At 31.2% G+C, this 13210-nt stretch overlaps 1 protein-coding gene and 1 long non-coding RNA gene across 2 annotated transcripts in view; both read left to right on the plus strand.

Annotated features, from left to right (window-relative positions):
* The window catches only part of LOC126734965 (uncharacterized), a 202465-nt gene that overhangs the window by 12481 nt on the left and 176774 nt on the right, over positions 1 to 13210 (plus strand). The gene's annotated exons all lie outside the window — the stretch shown is intronic.
* Positions 1740 to 10037, plus strand: LOC126734977 (uncharacterized). Its single transcript, XR_007660239.1, has 3 exons — positions 1740 to 1882; positions 9549 to 9667; positions 9720 to 10037. It is a non-coding gene; the product is annotated as an uncharacterized LOC126734977 (long non-coding RNA).

Below are 13210 nucleotides of genomic sequence, written 5' to 3' on the forward strand. Positions count from 1 at the left end.
GTTTCAATCAACTTGGAATAGATGCGTGCACTTTAAAATATTTGTTTTATCATTCTGATAATCTTGAATCTTATAAATCCTAATACCATTAAAATCATGATATTCATTTAGTTTTTGCTTGTATTTACTTAACAAATTCAGTTAAAAACACTTATTTTCTTTCTATTTTTACTATTACAAGTTTTACTTTCCCTCCATGTACAGTGTTTCCACATTAATAGGTACAACCATATATAAGAATCAAAATATAGATGATTTTATGAGGGTTTGTAATTATAAAGGGTTTATATAGAAAAAAATGTATTATTCTGTCAGCAACTCGATATATTATTCTATTATAAACAACACAGACGGACAATTATTCACAATAATTCGGTTTTGAGAAACTGAACCAAATACCTTTGAATAAAGATGGTGATACATTATTCACGTATTAAATAAGGAGAAAGATACATCGCCTAATGCAGACGATATACCCAAGCGTCGTTTACAAATCGTCAAAAACTAGGCAATCCGCTATACTCACACGTCAAATGTCAACTTCATTACCGTTATATAATATATTTTATGTTGGCAACACTAAAAGTTTTCAGAGTGACCAACATCAAAAGGACACAACCACTATAAAAATGGCGGCCACCATGCAGTGGTCATTTTTGGGTATCGTGGCCATATGCATTAGCAGTTCAGGTATATTTTTAAGTTCGTGTTCTTGGTCCTCAATGTTTTAAGAGCGTGGGCCGTGGCTTGTGAGATAACCTTAGGAGTTCATGGGTATGTACCGTTTTCAACTGTCAGTACAGGATTGTACTGTGCTGATTTTACTGTAATTTGTCGTTCCGATTTTATAAAGCGTGCTGTTTTGCTCCAAAAAAGGAACAGTTTTCAGCACTGTTTTCACAACCACAACATAACCTATAAAACCTAACCTATAAAACTTTCGAACAAACATATTTCCTGTGAGAAAGTAAAATACACATATACTTTTGTGTCTTTTACTTTCTGTAGTTCAGTATGTGCACAATTACGAGTTTTTTTAAAAATTTAAAGGGCTAAAGAGCGCAAATTTGTGGTCTTAGGAAAAATTGTGTATACCTACATTACTCATGAAAAAAGTAAATTTTAGACACTCGTGAATTTCAAAAACATCACCACTTGAGTGAAAAATATCACTTTCTTCACTAGTAACGTAATATACTATATTATCTTTTGAATTTGTACCTAGGTACATGAAATGCATCCTAAATTCCTCTTCGGAATATAGGTTTATCACGTTTTCCAAATAATTTGGAACGCGAATACGGGCCTGTCCTCAAGCCTGTAATTGGGCAATTTAAAAGTCTTCTTGGTCCAGTTCATCTTCCTCATCATCAGTTAATAATAAAACGGAAACGGTGTTTATATTGTATCATGGCTGCTACATTATTGGGGTTCATAGCCATAGCTTTTATTTTGAACAATTTATGTTTTGAACTTTGAAAATAATTCCCACAACGTAAACAAGAAGATTCAAGAAATCAACATCAACAACACTTCTGACAGTTTTGACATTCCCCCACTATTTTACTGTACCTACAGTCAATCCAGTAAAGATTAATGACGTCACTGACGCATTTATGACGTCATTCAGTACTGAATCAGTAAACTGAAATAAATATCGGAACGACGTCCAGTAAATTCAGTACTGACAGTTGATAACGGTACATACCCCATAAATCCCGGTTTCCTGACACAATAGAACCATGCAGCGTTCTTTTGCTTAATGCCGAATGTACACTTTTTTTTAATTAATTTCAAATTAATAGCATGACAGCCCAATAATACTGGATCCTTTGTTAGACTGAAGGAAAACGAAATATACGTTTAAGTTGATATTTGAAAGGTAAGGTTAGTTTTTAAACTTCGCCAACGGTATCCACTCTGAAATTATTATTTGGTGTATGACTCAGAGTTATACGCGATTATAAGCATTCGGGGTTGTAACGTCAAGTCGGAAGAAAACTCAGTAACAAAAAATATTCTTTTGTATGTATAAAACTTGAAATCAAAAATCCTAAAGAAAATAAAATAATATACAAGTTCTATTTCAAATACCAGCGTAAACAGATATTTTGCGTTTCGTTTCCTCTCTTAACAAAGAATCAGTAAAAATTTTGCCATAAGACAATTTTTTAGAGATTTTCCGGATTTAGTACATAGAACTTTTTAGACCTATAGACCTAAAAAGTTTAAAAAAAAAAACGGGTATCAAATTTGAATTTCTTTATTAATTTTGAAAAATGAATAAGGCGATTTAACTTTATCTGACTGTAAACTTTTTTTCTTAACTTAAGATAGAATTAATTCTAATTTCGTTCATTCGATGTCTCAAAAATACTGTTTTATTTGGCCCAGATGGGATACCCCCTGGTGTTTTAATGTCTGGCTTCACGGAAAATTTCGTTAGATTGGAATAATTTGATTGTCATCCCTATTTTTAAGTCTGGGAGTAGCGATATAAACTACAGGGGAGTATGCACCTAATTTAGTATTCCCACATTCTGAAGTGTTCTCTTAAAATTACTCGTCTCCATCGACAAAAAAAATTTAGAAACTTCCAAGCGTTTCCAACACAGGGAATCTGTGACGTCGTCAAAAAATATTTACATGATAAATATTTATTGGTAATAGATTATGCTTTAAATTATAAACAATATTATAAACATTAGAGTTAAGGTGCCTATCTAATAAAAAAAAATTCCGTTATAATAATGTCGTTTGACAAAATGACATTTCGCAAGATGACATCAACTTTTGCTTCCGGTGTTGCCATTCCAAATTTTTTTGGAGCGGTTTTAGGAATTCCTAAGCTTAATATTGATAATTTTTTTTGCTTTTAAGATGTTATTTTTGCGCTTAGAATAAGATATGTCTATTTCTACTTTTTATTTTTCATCCAAAATCTAACACATAAATTAACACAAATAAATTAACATTATATATGTGTAAATAGCTGAAAACTTCCTCTTTTCAAAACGTGTGTAAATTATGACAACAGAAAATCGGTGAATATGTTTGTGAACAAAACACCTCCCATGCCCCTGAGCACATGTTGAACTCAAACAAAGTTGTTGTTTACTAATTCTAGTCTTTCGTGTTCTAAGCTTTTTTTGATAAATTTGATCATGTATTCATGTATAGATGTATTTTATTTAAGGCATGTGTTGGAATATTTTGCCAGAAAAACTTCAAAAAAACTGCTGAAAATAGAGCTATAAAAGTAATACTTGATTAAGATGATCAGATTTAGGCGTTATGCTATCCACAATAATGGTTTTAATTTTTTTATGTGAAAACCGCGAACCAAGCGATAAATTACCTAGAGACCAGATATGCTCTAAAAGAAATATTTATTTTGTTATTTATATTTTTGTTATTCAACTTTACCACCCAGTAGTGTAAAATCCAAGACGTTTAAGACATACACATATCACTTAAAGGAACAAGCTAAACTTTAATTGCACACCCTAAGAATAAAAAATAAATAGCCTGGAAGCTATCTGAATGCATAGTAAAAATATTGCAACAAATTAGACATTTGTTGCACTATTTATATAACCAACTTATATCAATGTGTGTCTTCTATTTTTCTTATTGGAAAAATTGCCATTAAAACAAATATTTGTAGCCCCTCCGGAGTTTTCAAATTTGTGCTGTTTTGTTTTTTAATCGCCATTGATGCCAAACCCGATGATTTTTCCTGATCATTATATAGTTTTGATATTTTTTTCCTCCCCTCTATAGTTGACTATTTTCATGTGTAAATTTATAAATATTATTTAGATTTTTATCCTCTGATTTGAGATATTTTTTCTATGAATTAGTAGGCAATTTTTAAGTTTTAAAATAAAGCTATAAACATTTTTAGAAAAGCGTAATTTCATGCTTTGAATTAAAAGATCAGGGGGAACAAAAAAACCACATGTAAGAGATCTTTCATATTAGAGAAGTTAAAGGCAGTACATATTAGATTGTTGGTATTTTTATATTTTTTTTAGGTATTTTTCTTTGGCGTGGTAAACAAACAATTTTCTTAATTTCATTTGAAAAGTTTTCATGTTTTTAAAGTTTCAAAAAACATTAATCCATCCTATAACTCTGCAAAGCAGCAATTGTTGCATTTATTTACACAATTGTAAATAAATGCATTTTGCACCTGAAAGAACTAAAGAAATTGTAATTTTGGTAGCTTGTAGATGCTTTCAAAGTATCGTTGCTGTTCTTAGTTATTAGTTCTATAATAACTATAAAAATTAAAAAGTCTTCGTCCAATATATTCTTAAGCAATCCTGGCGTTAGCTGAAATTTTTTATTAGCAGCATCATTTGAAATTATAATTACAGTTCTAATTATAGCAGGTAAAAAATGAAGTACCGTTCTTACCAACATATGACCATATAGTTTGTGATAATTCTTTAACGTGTTTATATTTTGTTCAGGACAAACCCAGTGACAATTCTTTGGAAAATATTGTGTATTTTTGCCGATGCTTCAATAATATTATATAAAGTGCATCTCTTAAAGTTTTTATTTCCTCGCAGGTTCGAGCAACAGCAAGTTCCAGAAGATGCACATAGCAATGAAAATATAGGGTTCTTGGTTCAATTTTCCTAAGTCTTGTAGCTAGACCATTAAACTTGCTACTCATATTAGAAGCACTAGATTGAAATCTTAGTTTGTTAATAAGAGGACTACATTTTCGTTTCGGGTCTTTTAAAAAAAAATAAATAAAAATGCTCGGACGCGTCGATTTTTGATTGTAGGGGGACAATTTTTTTCAATACTTTTAACCCCTTAACATCAACCCGTTGGCGGGGGTTGCAACCACCCTCAAAATCTTAAATAGGAGTGGGGGTTAAGTGATTTTAAAGGTAAGCTTATTTTAAAGGTCTTTTTATTCTAATTACAACTGCCAAGTTTGAAATTGCTAACTTGACTTTTCGCAGTACGACAGCTTGTCAAAGATTTTGAAACAATACCATTGTTTAATATTTTTATCGCTAGTTTTTAGAGATTCTTAATTTACAAAACAAAAACGCTCGCACCCGTCGATTTTTGATTTTAGAAAAACGATTTTTTATGCATAATGCATAATGGAGAAGAGCCCCGTCTTGCTTTTATATGCGTTTAATAATGCGAAATATCGCATTTTCTTTATGCCGTCATTCGCGTGTCGTTTGTCATAAATGTCGTTTTCCATAATTTCAACCAATGCTGGGTAAACGGCATTCTCCAAAACGTCTAAGTACATATCTCCATTTAAATTTCCCGGTAAGAAAAATGGTCCAATTATGTGATCACCAAAAATACCAACCTAAACGTTTAATTTTTGAGGGTATTGAGTATGAACCTCATGGTAGATCCTTGGATTCGTGTCGGACCAGTACCGACAATTATGACGATTGACAATGCTATTAAGAAAAAATTAACATTCGTCTGAGAAGCAAACATTTAAAAGATAGTTAAGATCATTTCAAATTAGTGCGGACATTATTTCACAAAACTGTAAACGGCGGTCATTATCATTTTCATTTAATTCTTGAAGAAGTTGAATCTTATATGGGTGTCATTTATTATGTTTTAGAATTCTCTGTACGATGGTCCGCGAGACTCCCGTTATATTAGAAAGTTTTCTGGTATTTAATATACTTCACCGAGAACACCGACTTCTACTGCATTTCTCACTGGATTTTCAACATTCCGTTTTTTATTTGCTAACGAACAAGTTTCCCCAAATTTTGCCACTAACTCTAGGATGTAATCATGATGTACGTGTTTATCTGCATGTTTCTCAATAAACAAAGTTGCCGTTAGTTTTGCACATTGATTGTTTATACAGTATAATTCAATAATTTCCACTTTCCCTGCAATATAATAAACCATTTTTATCAAATCGAAAGAAAAGCACAGAAATAACTAATTCACATCAACTTGTTTACTGAAGATAAAGTCAGATTGTTGATTGATTTTTGATAGTTGAAACACAACTTTTTACTCACACACCTAAAATATCTAGTAAAATGTTTAGAATTCCATTGCTTGGCGATGCGTAGCTCAAATTTAGAAAAACAAAGAGCTATTATAAAGAAAAGTGTGATTATAAAGTGAATGCCCTTTCAAAAGATTCATCACAACACACCCCTTCCCATTTAAAAAATAAGGGTGAATGTCGCCCCATACAACTTCAACCCCTTGTTGAAGTTGTGGGGTTAAAAATTAAAACAAAAAATCGCTTTTTTGTTTTGTAAATCAAGAACCTCTAAAAACGTAGCACTAAAAGTATTAAAAATTGGATTGTTTCAAAATCTCTGACAAGCTGTCATACTGTGAAAGCTCAAGTTAGCAATTTCAAACATCAGTTATCTACAATTAAGGTAAAGCAACTAGCACTATCAATTTCTTGTACTATATCTTAAATTATCGCTTTGGCAATTACACGAATTAATTCATTTTGCAAATCTTTGCTTGTATAACTACACATTTTTGATTGCAATAATGATGTAAAATCGAAACTTTTGTCTACAGATCTTAATTTTAATAATTCTAAAAAATTTACTTTATTTTCAGAGTCTGCGCCTTTTCTTTGTTGGCCCTAAAGGAGATACCTTGCTGTCCCAAAAATAAAATAGTTTCTAAAATAAACTTTATATATTTCCTATTTTTGTGAATTGACTCTCTAGGCAAACTATCTATTTGACATATTACGCTATTTCCTGTTGACTTCTTTTTTAACAGAAAAAAAAACGGTGCTGAAAAAAACTTTCTTAGGAACGGTAGTCTTTTCATGTTTTTCAAATTTTTCCAAAGCTTTTTTCTTGTTTTTCACACCCGTTTTAACGAAGGTCTCATCTGTGTATCGTGGTTGATGGAAACAATAGATACGGCAATAAAAACAAAACGCTGCGTCTAGTTTCATCCTATATTCCGACCAAGTAAACGGTCATACCATTGACATTGCAAATTTCTCATACAACCGCCAAATTTTGATGTTCTAAACCTTGTCGGGGTAAGGTATCGTTGCCAAGATCGTTGCTATTATAAGCGTTAAAAACTTTTTCTTGTAAATTAGAACTCGTGCCGTCCAGCGAAAGCTTTTACCAGATGTTGAAATGTCATCGTTTAAAGTTTCTGGCTATAATACACTATCATCTTGGCTCTGAAAGAGGTAATTTTTTTTGCAAAAATATAGCTTGTTTCCTACAACTCTTATCACCCTGTACTTAAAAACATTATTTTATATATACAGGGTGCCTCCGATTAAGTTGACACTACTGATATTTTTGCTAATGTTTAAGATGCAGGTTCGGTTTAATCAGCAAACTAGTAGGATTTTTTCAGTTAAGTTGATTAAAATTGTGAAAACACAGAAAAAAAATTAACATCGCGTTTTCAAGAAAATGTACTTTTGTTAAATGGAATCTTCTTAATAAAAATGTTTGTTAACACTAATATTCTAAAAATAACAAAGTTATAGCGATATTAATCATTTTATTTATTTATTTATTTACATCAAACCACCTTACAGGTAATATACCCAATTATTATTAGTTAAAAAATATTATTAGTTACTCATAAAATTGGTCGCTTTCTCCTCGCATGAGCTACAACAATGGACTTTTTTTTATGTTTAATTGGAAATTATTAAGAAAACACCAGTTATTAATTCGACATGAGTTTGTTTGAACAGCAAGACAATCGTCTATTGATTTTATTTTAGTATACAATTTTACATCGTCGGCATAGAATAAATATTTTATGAAAAACGAGGCTCCAAAACCTTGTATAAAAATATTGAATAGCAAAGGACCTAACACCGTACCTTGCGGATGCTAAATATGTGATATTTTATCAAATTTAGGCAGGTTGGCTTTAAAATATAAAAATAACATCAAGTTAACATACTTAATTTATTCTGTATTTCTTTATTCATTTCATTCTTTTTGTAACCCCAAAAATAAAAGCCGAAATGGGTTAGGTCTGAGGACCTAGGTGGGCTACGAATCGGGCCATGGAAACTATTTATCCTAACAGTTTCCAAAAATCTCATCCATTATTCTCTAAGAGACCAACATACAAAATTGACGAAAAACAAAGAAAAACACAAAGTCACGGTCTCATAACATGTAATTAAACGGGCTACACGTGTTTCGCTCTAGTTAGAGCATCATCAGGCCTAAAATAAAAATACTACTTAAACAAAACTAAAAACTTACATAAAACAATAAAAAACCTTTAGAAGCTATCCACACATAAATAAACAATAATTTTAAGGTTATAATAGTACAAAGCAAAAAATAAAAAATTAAAAAGTTGAACGCAACAACATAGACTCAACGAGAATCGAACTCGGTACAACATGGTTATAAGTATAAGTGTAAAGTTATAAGTTATAAGTATAAGTATACCTATCGGCTATACGGACCTAATGCTAAAACAACTTAACACGTTAGCCAATGTAAATTGAAGAAAGTGACTACAAGGAAAGTGTTAAACGATACTTAACTAAATTAAATTGTTAAAAATTAAATTAGGTTCAAAAGTAAACACGTCATTCACACACACGAGAACAGGACTCTTTTTGGTTTTTGTAATTTCCATTTTCTCCAGAAGGTCAAGCTTCTTACCTTTAGGGCATTCATGAAGCATTTCAGCTCCCACCCCCGGAGAAAAATTATAAGTAGAGGCCAGCAAATGATTCGCAAACGCTGATTTGGTATCACTGACATTGGTATTTTTAAATTTTTCAAAACGCGCTACGTGTTCTTTAATGCGTGTAGAGATTTTCCTTTCAGACTGGCCAATGTATACTGCGTTGCAATCGTCACATTTTAAAGAGTAAACTGCCGATTTAGAAAGGATGCTTGCCTTATCCACTCTACTGACCAATTTGTTCTTTAAATTATTGACTGTCTTAAACGCGATTTTTACATTTAGGGATTTAAAGAATCTTACTAAATTTACGGAGATAGAACCAAAAAAGGTCAAGGATCTAAAGGAACTTATTGAGCCGTTATTATGAACAATATTGTAGGTCAATTTATATTTATTTAAAAATTTGCAATAAATTTTGTCTATTAAATGAAGGGCAAATCCGTTGTTGAGAGCAATATGTTTTATAATATTCAATTCTTTAGCGAAAGCTTCTTTTGACAAGGGGATATTAAACAATCTATAGAAAAATGAATTAAAGGAGGCAAATTTATATGAGTAGGGAGAATTTGAAGAGTACTGAATTACATTATCGGTAGTAGTGGGCTTACGATATATTTCAAAAATAAGTTTATTTTTTCATTCTTGCTAGTTAAAACTAGAAGGTCAAGAAAAGACAAACAACCATCTTTTTCTTCTTCGATTGTGAATGAAATGTTAGGGTGTAAGGAATTTACGAAACTAAAAAAATTTGGTAGGTCTTCCTCTTTGCCATTCCAGATTATAAAAATGTCATCCACATACCTCTTATATATCGTAAGGCAATCTCTAAACCTACCCTCAACTATTTCTCTTTCTAGATGACTCATGAAAATCTCGCTTAGCAGAGGGGAAAGACAAGAACCCATAGCCAAATCTGAGACCTGCCTGAAAATTTTATTGCCAAACTGGAAAAAATTTTGGTTGATCACTATATCGAGTAAGTCTAAAAGACCCTCAACGACTATACGACTAAGAGATGTTTTTAATAGGAGAGTTCTCACTAACTTTAAACAATCTTTGGGAGGGAAGCTGGGAAAAAGATTTCTTACATCTAAGGAAATAAGTTTAGACCCATGAGGGATAATAAGATTTTTCAAACTGTTGGTTAGATCAACAGAATTCTTAGTCGAATAAATACTTTTACACCGTCGTAGCGGTGCTTATGAAAATTGATAGTTTACTCAACACATCATTCAAAAATGGAAGTATTATTATAACTTCTATTAGATGCATTTTCTCAATGCAAAAAATTCCTTTTAACTGATTCTGTTATGTTGGCACAATTAATAAAATTATGTGAAATTGAATCCGAATAAAATTATTTTAAAATCGATATAAGTTGTTTAATATTTAGAGATTAAAAAAACACCGTTATTATGGTTGAAATTTTAAGTTTTTTTAGGGATGATAACTTACTTATTATATATTCCATTTAAAAAAGTCGACGTATTTTAAAAAGCTTAAGTAATTTTACTATGATAAAAGAAGAGAAAAAATTCGGTGTATTAGACAATTGGAGGGTAAAAAACATTGTTGTTAGCGATGAAAAATTTAGATTTTTTTAAAGGTGGTAATACAATATCTATAGATATTTATTATGTATGTCGTTCAAAAAAGCCGACGTGTTTTAAAAAACTAGAGTTTTTTTACTATGATAAAAAAATAGACCAAATTCGGTATTTTTGACATTTGAAGGGTAAAAAAAAACCGTTGCTACGGGTAAAAAGTTAAGATTTTTTAAGATAGATAACACAGTATCTATAGATACTTACTATGTATATCTTTTAAAAAAGCCGACGTATTTAAAAAAAGTAGAATTTTTTTACTATGATAAAAGAATAGCCCAAATACGGTATTTTCGAAGGGTAAAAAACACCGTTTCTAGGAGTAAAAAATTAAGATTTTTTTAAGAATGATAATAAAGTATCAATAGATACTTTTTATATATGTTGTTTGAAAAAGCCGACGTATTTTAAAAAACTAGAATTTTTTTAGTATGATAAAAGAATGGACCAAATTTGGTATTTTTGACATTTGAAGGGTAAAAAAACACCGTTACTACGGGTAAAAAATTAAGATTTTTTTAAGAATGATAAAACAGTATCTATAGATAGTTATATTTCCTATCACGTTAATAACGTTTTAAAAAACTTTTATTTTGACAAGCCGCGATACAGTGTACTCTAAGCAAAAATGAAGATTACCTTAACTTAATATAACAAGTGATTATATAGACTAAATAATGCAAATGAAGCATGAAATACAATTTAACTGGGTAAGCATATACATAAGCAAAATATTAGTATATAGGGTATATTGGTATATAGGGTGGCATAATTGTGTACATAACTCCTCCCAAGTTTTGGTTATTTTCAGTTTCGTGTTTGTGACCCAATATCTTCAACATTACTCAACAACCCTCCGCAATATAACTCCTCCCGCCTAAGTCGAAAACAACAGGGATGATGTGTTGTTTCTCGAGGTACTAGGGGTAACATCTTCTTCTTCTCTAGCTTCTTTGTCTTGAAGTTCTAGTTCCTCTTTAATAGACCTTTTCCTTTTGATAAGTTTGTAGGGAGTGAAGAATATACAGCATATGGCTAGTATGGTTCCAAGAGTTATACTAGAGCTCCAGGCTGCAGGATGAATTCTTTCTTCTACTTCTGGAAGGGTTTTCAAGATATTGGAATGTTCTGCTAACGATCTGATGTGGTTGAAGTCGATTGAATCCAGTTGGATTGTTTCCTCTGGCAGCTGCATTTCTAAGTCATTGAATGTTACATCCGGTAGATGAAAAGGGTTGATTCTTAGGATATCCCCTTGATTCCAGAATTGTGATCCTAGCAAGCTTATACCGCATTTAAATGGTATTTCTATTAAACTAGGTGTATCAATGAAGAAAATTGGCTTGTTTTGGCACGTTTGTTGTGCTTTTATTTTGTTGCTAGTAGGAATAGCTAGAATGTATTGCTGATTGATAGTATGACTAATAGGGGTAGTTACGTTAATTTTAAGCAGCTTGCAGTTTAGATTTTCTGCTTTTCTTATGAGGGTCCTAGTACAGTCATCCACTTGGTGTCCTAGGGCATTTTGATAGACGTACAGGTCTTCAATCAATGGGCAGGCCTCTTCTTGATATTGGTGTAGATCAGTGCCAATTATAAGGTAAGGAAGTTTGGGAATTATAATGGTTTAATTTGTTGGGATAGCAAACAAGTGGAAAAATTCGAAAGTTTCTTTTATAAATATAGGGAAATAAATAGCAAAAATTTTTTTATCATTTGAAAAACTTACTTGAAGTCCAGTTAATTGATAATAGTAATTTAAGTCGCTAAATGATATTAGTCTTTCCTCACCATAAAGGATAGTTAGATTTAAAATTATTTGTTCTAGTTGAATAGCTGAAACTACGGTACTATGTAACAGTGGCGAAGCGTGAACTTTTCTTTCGGGTAGACAAACAATAAAAATTGTTAATTAGAAAAAAATGTGTATTCAATATTATTCACTTTAATGAAATAGATAATGAAAGCGCATGAAATATTAACTCAAAGAGAAAAATATGTAGTGATATAAAAAAGAAAAAAATTATTACTACTAGCATAAAAAGATAGATAGATAAAAATAAATACTAGTTACAAAAAAAAACACAACATAGGTATAACCATAACTTATAAATCCATAATATCCATTATTTTAAAATTATTTAAAGACAAATAAAAACACAACTAAAATACAATTGCCAATATTAAACAGTCGTTCATAAATAACCCCTAAAATATCCATTAAAAAAATCTTTTCTATACACCCAAAAATAAAAATACTAATTATTACATTACAATAGCACGCGCCCTCACCAAATGCCAAATGCAGATTCATCAAAAAACAAAACTGAAGATGTATTGCGGCCGACCAGATCAAGCGTGTCCATAAACAATAACCCTCAAGAGCATAATAAAATAGCTGGTCGACTTCGATAGACAAAAGCTCAAATGTCTTTCCCGCGAGTAAATTTTGTATACGTAATAGGCTAAATACTGATGCGGCTGGACCTCTGTCATCTGCTTGATGCGTATATGGTTCGATTAGATGCTCCAAATTTCGGAAGACAAATATCAATGTGTCTTCCTGGGGCTCGTATACATTAATTGGGTGTCAGCCCTGCATTTTTATTTTAATTGGTGCGTCAGGCGGGGCGCGCCTTAGATATTATAGATAGATAGATATTATAGCCGTTTAGATACTATATTATAATAGTAAGGAGAGCGACTACATTCTGTGTTTTTTTTTTTTTTTTAATTTGAATTTAACAATTACATGAAATAATTACGTAATCAATTAATGAGAAATAACTGGATAATTTTGGGTAGACAGTGTCTACCTTGTCTACTCGTACGCTTCGCCACTGCTATGTAATGTATTTAGCAAATATTATCGCATCTTCTAAATTGTCTAGGAAGGTAATAAAACTCTGGCAATT

Source organism: Anthonomus grandis, chromosome 4 (assembly GCF_022605725.1).
Source record: "Anthonomus grandis grandis chromosome 4, icAntGran1.3, whole genome shotgun sequence".
Taxonomy (NCBI): Eukaryota; Metazoa; Arthropoda; class Insecta; order Coleoptera; family Curculionidae; genus Anthonomus; species Anthonomus grandis.